Source organism: Bos indicus x Bos taurus, chromosome 1 (genome assembly GCF_003369695.1).
Source record: "Bos indicus x Bos taurus breed Angus x Brahman F1 hybrid chromosome 1, Bos_hybrid_MaternalHap_v2.0, whole genome shotgun sequence".
NCBI classification, from domain to species: Eukaryota; Metazoa; Chordata; class Mammalia; order Artiodactyla; family Bovidae; genus Bos; species Bos indicus x Bos taurus.
This window is the reverse complement of record NC_040076.1, coordinates 47,352,050-47,363,483: the sequence shown is the minus strand read 5'-3', so window position 1 is coordinate 47,363,483 and position 11,434 is coordinate 47,352,050. Positions and strand designations below refer to the sequence as shown.

General features: G+C 38.4%; 1 non-coding gene across 1 annotated transcript; it reads right to left on the bottom strand.

Annotated features, from left to right (window-relative positions):
* Positions 1–5,840: 5,840 nt before the first annotated feature.
* On the bottom strand, positions 5,841–5,912 carry TRNAF-AAA. The gene has a single exon. It is a non-coding gene; the product is annotated as a tRNA-Phe (tRNA).
* Positions 5,913–11,434: the final 5,522 nt, after the last annotated feature.

Here is an 11,434-nt window from a genome sequence, read left to right as displayed (position 1 = left end):
TGGAGCTCAGTGTAATCACAAGAGTCCAATTAAGGGAACAGACGAAAGCAGGAGAGCCAGAGTCCGAGAAGGAGCTATGACAGTGTTAGCAGAACTTGGAATAATATAAATACTGGAAGAAAAAAGGCCACAAGACAGAAAATGTAGGCATTCCCTAGAAGCTGGAAAAAGAGAGAAATTAATTTCCTCCTAGAACCTCCAGAAGGAAGGCAATGCTCCCGGCACCATGAACTTAGTCCAGTGAGACTGATTTTAGACCTTTGACCTCCAGAGCTGCAAAAACATAAATATGTGTTGTTTTCACCCCATACACTGTAGTAATTTGTTACAGCAGCAACAAGAAATTATACTCTGTAATGAAGCAGCACTTGGGCCCTGCCTTAGAGTTATCTGTGTAAAATAGGCTTTCTCCGATATGCTACAAGCCTTTTGAGGTCAGGTATGTTGCATAACATAGTGGTTTTTATCATGTGTGTTCCAAATATAAAATAGTCTCACCATCAATCAGATCCATGCAATGAAAGGTCCCCAATAAATAACAATCCTATGATGCTGGGAAAGATTGGGGGCAGGAGGAGAAGGGGACGACAGAGGATAAGATGGTTGGATGGCATCACCGACTTAATGGACATGGGTTTGGGTGGACTCTGGGAGTTGGTGATGGACAAGGAGGCCTGGTGTGCTGCGGTTCATGGGGTTGCAAAGAGTCTGACATGACTGAGTGACTGAACTGAACTGAATGACTGAAAAATCTAGTAAATGAGAATATATCCAGTACTAGGTATTAACTTTATTTTCTGAACTTATCTTTCTAGAAGTTTGGCTTTGGATTGAACCTATAGTCTTGATCAAATAAAAACAATAGCAAAAAATTGAATGTGTTAAATATCTATGGCAGGATATTATCATTTAGGTGGCTTTAATGGGAAGAGGTAAATATGTTCTTTTCCCCATGCCTTTTCAGTATTAAAAGTCAGAATTTAAGGTTTGTCTTTTTCCTTGTGTAACCACATTGAGTGACCAATCTTCCATAATATTAAAGAAATCTAGTGAGATTATGGAGAAGGAAATGGCAACCCACTCCAGTATTCTTTCCTGGAAATGTGGTGAGAAATGTTTGTATCTGTCTTTGGGGAGAGGCCAAAACAAACGAATCACACTGGGTCTGAGATAGGATGCTGAAATCCCTGTGATTATACCTTGTAAAATACCCAATTAAAAATGGAAAATTCATTGTTAGGAGAATTCTTCTTCTTATGGAGTAAATGATAAAGTCTTTTTTCTCTGACTCAGGAGATAATGTGTTCTGCCAGCACCCATGAAACTATGGCAAGCCAATTTGTTAGAGTGCCAGTAGAAAAACTCTCAGATCCTACACATCCAACTGTGTTTACAACATTCAACTGAGCTGTATTTTCATTAGTAAATTAAGGATTCTCATAGTCATTGGTTTCATTTAGATATAAACTTTCATGCTTTTATGTTTACTGTTTTAGATACTAAGTCCTGTCCAACTCTTTTGCAACCCATGGACTGTAGCCCACCAGGCTCCTCTGTCCTTGGAATTTCCCAGGCTAAAATACTGGAGTGAGTTGCCATTTCTTTCTCCAGGGGATCTTCCCTACCCAGGGATCGAACACTCATCTCCTGCATTGCAGGAGCCACCAGGAAAGCATATACTATGACACAAACAGAATAAACATGTAGACTGACTCAGTAATTGTCAAAATGTGTTCTTTGTCCCATTTTCATGAGAACCTCCAGGTGTATCTGTTAAATATATGTGTATATATATATATATATATATATATATATATATATATAAATGTGTATATGTGTATATTAATATATATTACACACACATACACGCCTCTCTGGGTCAGAGTCCACTTACTGTAATAGAATTTTTGATAGTAGGGTACAGGGATCTACAGTTTAAAAAATCTGCTCAGGCTATTCTAGAGCAAACTCTAATGTCTGTTAGCCACTGAATTATAGCATCTATATGGATGAAAAGTAATGTACAGCAACACATTTCCCTTTCCAGTTGTATTGTTACTTGGGTTTTTTAAGTTAAAGGTTGTGGTTTATTGGGAAGCATTTCTTGGACAGAAGGGTTTGTTTAGAAAAATATAGATTAGTGAGAAGGAATTATCAGCTCTCTAGCTCTGTCAAAACAAACACTAGGCATCACACTTAGGAGAATTCTTTCAAGTTCTAAGCAGTCTGTGATAATACTGTCATCACTTTATATTTTTAGGTTTGCAAGTTCAGCTCTTAAAAGGATGATTTTAGTGTTTAGGGAGTTTTTTTTAAAGCCATTGTTTATTCAATCTGCAGTGGGCACAGGTTTCTACCCATCAATGTTGCTGACTTGTCCACTTGATTGAGAGGCTCAAAAAGTAACATTTCAGCAACAGGAATATATAAGTGAAAATGAAAAGTGAAAGCGTTTCTCACTCTGTCATGTCTGAGTCTTTCTGACCCATGGACTGTAGCCTACCACGCTCTTCTGTCCATGGAATTCTCCAGGCATGAATACTGGAGAGAGTAGCCATTCCTTTCTCCAGGGGATCTTCCTGATCCAGGAATTGAACCTAGTTCTCCCACATTTTTGCAGGCAGATTCTTTACCATTTGAGCCACCAGGGAATATTCTCTGTATATCAATTACTTAGTTGTTTTTTTTTTTATTTGCTTATAAAATTGAAACTATAAAGTTATTGCAACAGAGTGGAAAGAGTGTCACTATGAATTAAATCCTGACTCTCTTCTTGTTCTGAGATCTTAAATGAATAAAAAGATAATTGAGTCCAGATTTACATAATTATAATTAAAATACATGACCTATAGAGCCTACCTGTTTCATAGGCCTCAATAATTATCATATTCCCATTTTAATGAACTATGTGATAAAGTTCATATATGTTAAAAATGATGATGTTCAAAATTACTAAATTATTACAAAATCTATAATTTGAATAATATTTAAAGCAACATATACCTAAATATATGTATACAATTAGACACCATCATCATGAACATTAATTCATATCACTACATGGAAAATGGAAAACAAACCTTCCCACGTATGCAGACACACATTGAAAGATTATTTTTAGATCTAATTTCTCTCCAAGGATAATTTCAGGATAAAAATTATCCAGGGCTTTTCAGAGGGATATAAAACATCAACCAATTTGGTAATACTCCTCCACATCCATAGCTTTTCAAAATAATTTCCTTTAAGTTCTAAAACAGTAGTTATTTTACTGCTTTGCATTTTTCTTACTCTGCTGCTAAGCTGCTGCTGCTAAGTCACTTCAGTCGTGTCCGACTCTGTGTGACCCAATAGACGGCAGCCCACCAGGCTCCCCCGTCCCTGGGATTCTCCAGGCAAGAACACTGGAGTGGGTTGCCATTTCCTTCTCCAATGCATGAAAGTGAAAAGTGAAAGTGAGGTCGCTCAGTCCTGTCTGACTCTTAGCAACCCCAGGGACTGTAGCCTATCAGGCTCCTCCGTCCATGGGATTTTCCAGGCAAGAGTACCGGAGTGGGTTGCCATTGCCTACTCTGACTTGGACAAAAATGGTACCTAGATTTTATTTTTGGCTACTATATGCAATGTTCTCTGTTTCTATAAACATCAGTTCAGAAAGTTTTAAGGGGGACAAAATTTCAGATCAATTTTTAAAACTTAAAGAAATAGATTATGTATGATAATTTATTGATAGATTTATAATCTTTCCTATCTCTGTGAACATCTTAATTTAGGTGTTAAACGTTTAGTAAAATGTTTGTGTGCCTGTCCAAAATGTTCACTAAAAATAACTATTTTTCTTTTAAAAAAAGGCAATGTGTTACAAATTTGTAATCAGTCTATGAGTCAGGGAATTAAGATAATAATACAAGTTCATGTTCACATGTAAAAGTCTGCCTCAGATAACCAGGAAATATGCATTGTATATTCTGTGCTCCATAGAGGCAGATACTAGATACAGGTCGATTCTTTGCATCCGTATGCACTGTAGCCCACTAGGCTTCTCTGTTCATGGAATTTTCTAGGCAAAAGTACGGGAGTGGGTTGCCATGCCATTCTCCGGGGGATCTTCCCCACCCAGGGATCGAACCTAGGTCTCCCACATTGCAGGCAGAGCTGCCCAGGAAGCTGCTCAGATATGGGTAGGATATAGGATATAGGTACTATAGCATATAGGTACCGTATCAATTAGGATTAGGTTTGAGAGGAAGGAAGGAAGCAAAGAGAGAATAAAGAATCTCACATTAAAAGACATCCAGAGGTCTGTTCTCTGCTGATGGGTGGGTTGGGTGGGGCTCTGTGCTTCAGGCCCTCTACCAAGTCTCATCTCTATTCTGCCGTCTTTAGCCTGTGTCTTCCACCTCTTCTTGGTTCGATGTGTCATTATATTAAGAAAGGAGAAAGAGTTTTTCCTCTCTATCTAGGAAACATCCCTTAATGCCACTTTACATGTCTGCTTATTTTTACTGGAGGAATTTAAACTACTGGCTACACCTAGTTATTAAGCAGTGGGAGAGCAGAAAAGTGATTTTTATTTTAGATGACAATGTGACCCACTAATAAGAAATGTATTACTACTGGGGAAGGGAATAGTTAATATAGGATGTGTCTATTAAAACCTTTCCTATAAATATTATGTGAAAATATTGGAAAGAGAAGAGAAGGAGGTAATATGTATACATTTTCTTGTGGAGGACCTTTTAATATTTTGAGGAATTTCTGTCAGAAGTATCTTTCTAGCTACTGGAAATTTTATTTGCCTGCTGGAAAGAAGTACCTTATCTCACTTAAAAGCAAACAACAACAATAAAAATGCCCTTTGAAAAGCTTTAAATTTTCCATTTCTTGAAAGTGGAAATGTGGGCTGTCACCAACCGATTGATATATTACGGACATTATCTGGAATAAACTGTTTGTTATCACCTTAGCTAAACATCTAGATGTGAAACCTAAACAGTATATTATCTAGGATAATAAATTATAAAACTTTGTTTCTTGATCTAAATTTGTCTCAGATAACCTATTTGAACTCACTTTATAAAGCTGGAAAATAAGGAAGTAACTTGGTACGACTCCAAACCAAATCATGGCCTCCTGAAACTGATAACTTTCTCTCTCATGTTGAATTTTTAGTAACAACTGTTTCTTGGCCTGTTTTCTCAATATTCCTCTCCTCTCCCCCTGTGTCCCTTCCCCTTCTCTGTGCTGTGTGCTGTGTTTAGTTGGTCAGTTGTGTCCAACTCTTTGTGACCCCATGAGCTGCAGGCTTCCAGGCTTCTCTGTACATGGGGATTCTCTAGGTATAACTCTTCTCTAATGACATGTATTTTATTTCTGGTAAATATCATGAAAAAGAATAGAGATATTACTCTTCTGATATTCAGTGAAAACAGTACTGAGCAAATGAAGACTATGCCAAGCTATGTGCCATGTGACAATACAGTCTGAAGAAACTTCAGAAAGCAAAACAGTATGGAGTAACAAAAGGGAATGTATAATCTACACTTCATTTTATGTAATGAAAGTCAGTGAAAAATATGTTTATGTGCTGCTGAGAGAGACCTAAAATCACAGTTGATTAAAACACTGATGTTCATTTTTCCCCCATGTAAAATGAAGACAGGATGTAGTAGATTAGGGGCGGTACAGAGGTTCTGCAATGTCAAGTGAGTGAGTGAAGTCGCTCAGTCATGTCCGACTCTTTGCGACCCCCTGAACTGTAGCCTACCAGGCTCCTCCATCCGTGGGATTTTCCAGGCAAGAATACTGGAGTGGGTTGCCATTTCCTTCTGCAGGGGATCTTCCCTACCCAGGGATTGAACCTGGGTCTCCTGCATTTTAGACAGACGCTTTACCGTCTGAGCCACCAGGGAAGTCTGCAATGTCAAGAGTGTCCCCAAATCCTCTTCCTTCTTTGTCTCCCCACCTATAGCATTATGTGCCTTTCTGTGCAGTTTCCTCATATTGGCACTGGATGAAGTTCCACCCTGTCCCATCATATTCTCACTGCAAGTAGAAGAAGATGAAATGAGTACAGACAGAAAGGAAATTGCTGGTTGAAGCAACCTAAATTTGGGGGCTTTGCTGGAAGCCCCACTGCATCACTTTTTATCATGTAAAAAGCACTGACTGAGCCAAAGCATTAGTCACATGCCTACCCCTGTTTCAAACAGAGGCCTAGAAATATACTTTCAGTTGGTTACATCACTCCTCATGAAAGCAGTATCTTATCTTTAAGTGTGAAGAGGAGACTGGACACTGAAATTATGGCTAAGAGGTTCAGTCACAGTATCAATTCACGAAAACTTCCAAGAAACATGTGGTACTTATAGCAAGCCCAGAATTTGCCAGGCTAAACGGTCTCCACAGCTCTAATAAATCTGCTGGTAAATGGTCAGACTGTTGGCCCTCAGTGGGGATTTAAGTCCACTTCAGTGTTTGCTTCCCTTGTAGCTCAGGGCTGCCCTTGTAGCTCAGTCGGTAAAGAATCTGCCTGCAAAAGGAGACCTGGGTTCGATTACTGGGTCAAAAAGATCCCCTGGAGAAGGAAATGGCAACCCACTTCAGTATTCTTGCCTGGAGAATCCATGGACAGAGGAGCCTGGCAGGTTCCCAGTCCATGGGGTCGCAAGAGTTGGACATGACTTAGCAACTAAACCACCACCACAGTATTTGCAGCTTTGTGTAGACAGTAAGGAGATAGCACAAAAAAGAAAACATCTATCAAGGAACTGGAAGATTTTCCTCCTGGAGAATTTCTCTCTGAACCTTTCTAGAGAAATAAATACTGGAATCAATTATCTCTTCTTGAGTAAAGAATAGCAAAGAACATTGTTTTTACAGGAAAGAAAATTGCCTGAGACTCTGGAATACATTGGGCACTTTCTTAAGACTTGTCAGGTTCAACTGAACTTCTTGGAGTATTACTCAGCCATTAAAAAGAATACATTTGAATCAGTTCTAATGAGGTGGATGAAACTGGAGCCTATTATACAGAGTGAAGTAAGCCAGAAGGAACAACACCAATACAGTATATTAACGCATATATATGGAATTTAGAAAGATGGTAACAATAACCCAGTGTACGAGACAGCAAAAGAGACACTGATGTATAGAACAGTCTTATGGACTCTGTGGGAGAGGGAGAGGGTGGGAAGATTTGGGAGAATGGCATTGAAACATGTAAAATATCATGTAAGAAACGAGTTGCCAGTCCAGGTTCGATGCACGATACTGGATGCTTGGGGCTAGTGCACTGGGACGGCCCAGAGGGATGGTATGGGGAGGGAGGAGGGAGGAGGGTTCAGGAGGGGGAACACATGTATACCTGTGGCAGATTCATTTTGATATTTGGCAAAACTAATACAATTATGTAAAGTTTAAAAATAAAATTAAATTAAAAAAATATTACAAGAGGAAAAAAAAAAAAAGACTTGTCAGGTTCAACTGAACTTCTCTGTGCAATCCCAAATCATAATCCCAGTGCTTGCTTCAGCACCACATATACTAAATCATAATTCCAAACCAAAATCTTCTCTAGTGATTTTGTCTACTGATAACTACTAATGACAATCAAAATTCCTTCCCAAAAACAATTTTCAGCAGATGTGTGGTTAATTTTCTTTACTAGAATCAGACTGTAATAAATAATGATACTCACTGTTTCCATAGAAACCGAGTTTTCAAAATGAGACCTGATTGTGATCATAGCTTACTAACAGGGTCATTGAACTTTTAAAAATGGCTTTCCTAATTCTAACAGTAACCATGGAATAAATAAACTGTCAAATATAAATTGAATTTATACTTTTTCTCTGTTTAAATGTATGGAAAAACAAACAAAAAATCACAAGTGGATTCTTTTAAGAGAAATTAAGTCAATATTTACTTGTTCTTACGTCTGATTACAAGTGACATAATATGTTTTTTAAATTTAAGTACAGTTAATTTGCAATATTGTGTTAGTTTTAGATGTATAGTAGGGTGATTTGGGGTTGTTTCATAGACTATAATAATAGGTTTTAAATACTTTAAAAATCACAAATTCAATATGATATCAATGCTTGTTTTTTTTTTAAAGATAAAAATCAATATTTAACCATCAGTGGCAAATCACTCACCTCTTTTCACAGTAATCAGAGAGAAAAAGAACATACAATGTATTTTAACCTGTGCCACAGGATAAAGTAAATAAAATTTGGGAATTTAGGCAATTATATTACTGTAATCTCTCTATTTATTTATGAATGAATTAGTTATTCACAAGACACATATGTTTATTCCATATCTACTATGTACTGGGTCTCTCAGTTGTTGTTCAGAATCACTCTGCTTCTGCTAAGTCACTCAGTTGTGTCCAACTCTGTGTGACCCTGTGCACTGCCCCCACCAGGCTCCTCTGTCCATGGAATTCTCCAGGCAAGAATACTACAGTGGGTTGTCATACACTCCTGCAGGGGATCTTCCCAACACAGGTATCCAAACTGGGTCTCCTACATTGCAGGAAGATTTTTTACAACTGACCTACCAGAAAAGTGTCATAGGTTAAAGAAAACATTGTCAGCATCAACATTATCTGTTTATCTTTCTTCATAAGAAATTTTTGCCTCCATTTCTTCCTTTCCTTCTATCAGCAATATAAGCCAGCAGTATAAAATGACACATAGTGCAGAACTGAATGTAATCTAGTGTCAACACTCATGATACAACCAATTTAGATTTTGGAAAATTACGACAGGTCAATATGAACTGAAGTTATGTGGGAGTTGGTAGATGAAGTTGATCAATTTTAAATGGCTTTCCATTCAGTTCAGTTCAGTCGCTCAGTCATGTCTGACTCTTTGCAACCCCATGAATCACAGCACGCCAGGCCTCCCTGTCCATCACCAACTCCTGGAGTTCACTCAGACTCATGTCCATCGAGTCAGTGATACCATCCAGCCATCTCATCCTCTGTCGTCCCCTTCTCCTCCTGCCCCCAATTCCTCCTATCATCAGAGTCTTTTCCAATAAGTCAACTCTTCACATGAGGTAGCCAAAGTACTGGAGTTTCAGCTTTAGCTGAACTTTAGCTGAAACTTTCCTTCCAAAGAAATCCCAGGGCTGATCTCCTTCAGATTGGACTGGTTGGATTTCCTTGCAGTCCAAGGGACTCTCAAGAGTCTTCTCCAACACCACAGTTCAAAAACATCAATTCTTCAGCACTCAGCCTTCTGCACAGTCCAACTCTCACATCCATACATGACCACAGGAAAAACCATAGCCTTGACTAGACGAACCTTCGTTGGCAAAGTAATGTCTCTGCTTTTGAATATGCTGTCTAGGTTGGACATAACTTTCCTTCCAAGGAGTAAGTGTCTTTTAATTTCATGGCTGCAGTCACCATCTGCAGTGATTTTGGAGCCCCCCAAAATAAAATCTGACACTGTTTCCACTGTTTCCTCATCTATTTCCCATGAAGTGATGGGACCAGATGTCATGATCTTCATTTTCTGAATGTTGAGCTTTAAGCCAACTTTTTCACTCTCCTCTTTCACCTTCATCAAGAGGCTTTTTAGTTCCTCTTCACTTTCTGTCATAAGGCTGGTGTCATCTGCATATGAGGTTATTGATATATCTCCTGGCAATCTTGATTCCAGCTTGTGCTTCTTCCAGTCCAGCGTTTCTCATGATGTACTCTGCATAGAAGTTAAATAACCAGGGTGACAATATGCAGCCTTGACATACTCCTTTTCCTATTTGGAACCAGTCTGTTGTTCCATGTCCAGTTCTAACTGTTGCTTTCTGACTTGCATACAGATTTCTCAAGAGGCAGGTCAAGTGGTCTGGTATTCCCATCTCTTTCAGAATTTTCCACAGTTTATTGTGATCCCCACAGTCAAAGGCTTTGGCATAGTCAATAAAGCAGAAATAGATGTTTTTCTGGAACTCTCTTGCTTTTTCCATGATCCAGCAGATGTTGGCAATTTGATCTCTGGTTCCTCTGCCTTTTCTAAAACCAGCTTGAACATCAGGAAGTTCATGGTTCACATATTGTTGAAGCCTGGCTTGGAGAATTTTGAGCATTACTTTACTAGCATGTGAGATGAGTGTAATTGTGCAGTAGTAGAGACATGAAATTAAAAGACACTTACTCCTTGGAAGGAAAGTTATGACCAAACTAGACAGCATATTAAAAAGCAGAGACATTACTTTGTCAACAAAGGTCCATCTAGTCAAGGCTATGGTTTTTCCAGTAGTCATGTATGGATGTGAGAGTTGGACCATAAAGAAAGCTGACGGCAAGGAATTGATTCTTTTGAACTGTGATGTTGGAGTAGACTCTTGAGAGTCCCTTGGACTGCAAGGAGATGCAACCAGTCCATCCTAAAGGAGATCAGTCCTGAGTGTTCATTGGAAGCACTGATGTGAAGCTGAAACTCCAATACTTTGGCCACCTGATGCAAAAAGCAGACTCATTTTGAAAAGACCATCATGCTGGGAAAGATTGAGGGCAGGAGGAGAATGGGACAACAGAAGATGAGATGGTTGGATGGCATCACCAACTCAATAGACATGAATTTGGGTAAACTCCGGGAGTTGGTGATAGACAGGGAGGCCTGTCATGCTGCAGTCCATGGGGGTCACAAAAAGTCAGACATGACTGAGCAACTGAACAGAACTGAGAGGACTTTAGGGGTTAGGATGGTCTGAGAGAGTTGGGGTTCACTTTGCTTAAGAGACCAGTAAATTTGCAATGTGACTAGTTCTTTCTTATCAGCAAAAAAGTAGTTGAAAGTAAAATTTAAGGTTGCTTTTATGTAGTAGTTATATGAAACCTGAACAAAGAAAAAGATACAAAGTGATTTATTTGTATTAACATCCTTTTTTAATGAGCCATCCAATAACAATTCCATATCTCATTTTAGTATGAAACAGGAGGATAGGTCAGGCTTGGTTGAATTATAAACATAAAGGAGATGGCATTTATCAAATTCAGAAAGCTCATGTTAGTTTAACCTTAGAGAGTCATGTACACACTTAAAACTGAGGAAAGAATCTTTGGTAGGCTGGTGAATACAGACCTATATTCACAAGTGGACATAAGATGACAATATTAGCCAATATGACTGAGGTCCTGGAGTTTCAGGTTTTAGCTAACAGTTTCACTGTATAGGAATTTTGACTGATATTAACTATACTAAGTTGTGAAGAAGTAACCTTGAAACTCTTATTCTTATAGAATCCAAGATATTCATAACATAGACCACCCCCCAACTTTTACAAAGCCAAAAATAATTTGTTTCTGTATGATTAAGAGCTAATTAAAGTAAGTTTGCAATTAAGTTTTAACATTACCATGTTCTGTATTTTGAACAATCATAAGTGGTAGTAAGTACAGTATTCAGGATAAGGA